Below are 1303 nucleotides of genomic sequence, written 5' to 3'. Positions count from 1 at the left end.
AATATATAGGACAAGTGGATTACATGCAAATGCTGCACCATTGTATGGTGCAAGAACCTGAGAATCGTCAAAATCTTACAATATTTGCTGTAATTCCATTCAGAGTATCCTGGACAGATGAGATGCTCCAAGCTCACTTTGCATCTTGGTATAGATCTAGAATTATCTATTTATCTAAGGAGCCCTTGTGTGTGTGTGTGTGTGTGTGTGTGTATGAGTGCGTGTATTCAGAAACAGTTTTTATAGTAAATTCTGGGCTCTAGGAGTTTTCAAATCTGAGACCATGGGAGTTCCTAGAACCGATCTTTGGTGGATCCTGAGTGACTGTGTTTCCATCTTTTTATGAGTCAGACTGATATTAGCTGTGAACACAGGGCCTTTGAAACAAGCCCAAGTGTCTGTCCTGGTGCTCATAGACTAGGCCCAGAGTGGATTTTGTGAAGCACTTTTTTTATCTGCTCTTTTGTTCTTAATTCCTCTCATTAGATCATTCTAATTGTGTAAGACTTGGAAACCAGAGAGCAGCAGACTCGGGGACTTGAGGACAGTCCTTTAGTCAGAACCACCTGCCTCCAGTCCCTTGGTAGTTCCCCACCTGCGCTCCATGCCTTGAGCACAATGGGGAGAAAGGTCTCTTTGTCCTCATTCACTACACCTGTGCAGAACCAAGGGCGTTGTTTTTATTCTAGCAACTTTCGCCAGAGCTATGCAGGTCAGGCCTGCATGTGTATGACTGTCAACTCCATTTCCCTGAAACCACAGAACAGTCAACACTAGCATGGGCTTTAGTGGTATGACCGATAAGCCTGTGCGTAGGCGTCCTCCCAGAAGCGGTTCTGAACTATGCAGGCCGTCAGGCTGGTTCTTCCTACGAGTCTGCAGGTAACCCTTGTCCTTCTGGAGTGTTCCCAAGAGCTTTTGTATATTTGTTAAAGCACAGTATTAGTTGCTCAATCTTTATGTTGTTTATTCTTTGGAGTGCTGTAGAATCAGTGTTCTTTCCTCTGCCTGCCACACTGAAAGTCCACTCAGAAGCAACCGTCTCTCTTGAGATAAAATATTTGTTTAGTGTGGGACTTTTAGTCTCAACTTTCTGGAAACTATGTTTTCAAAGCAACTTCAGGCATCTAAACTCAGGTGTGGTGACAACCTCTAAGCCTTGATGTGGCCACACTTTGGCTTGTGGCCAAATGAGACCTGGTTATTCTGGGCTTCTCTGTCTCAGCTCTTTAAGGGATGCAAAGCCAAACTTGATTTTCATCATTGATGGATGTGTTTTGTAGCTGCACACCCCAGGCTTAGA

This window comes from Mus musculus, chromosome 13 (genome assembly GCF_000001635.26).
Source record: "Mus musculus strain C57BL/6J chromosome 13, GRCm38.p6 C57BL/6J".
Classification (NCBI taxonomy): Eukaryota; Metazoa; Chordata; class Mammalia; order Rodentia; family Muridae; genus Mus; species Mus musculus.
The sequence above is the reverse complement of the archived record's forward strand: the minus strand, read 5'-3'. Positions refer to the sequence as shown.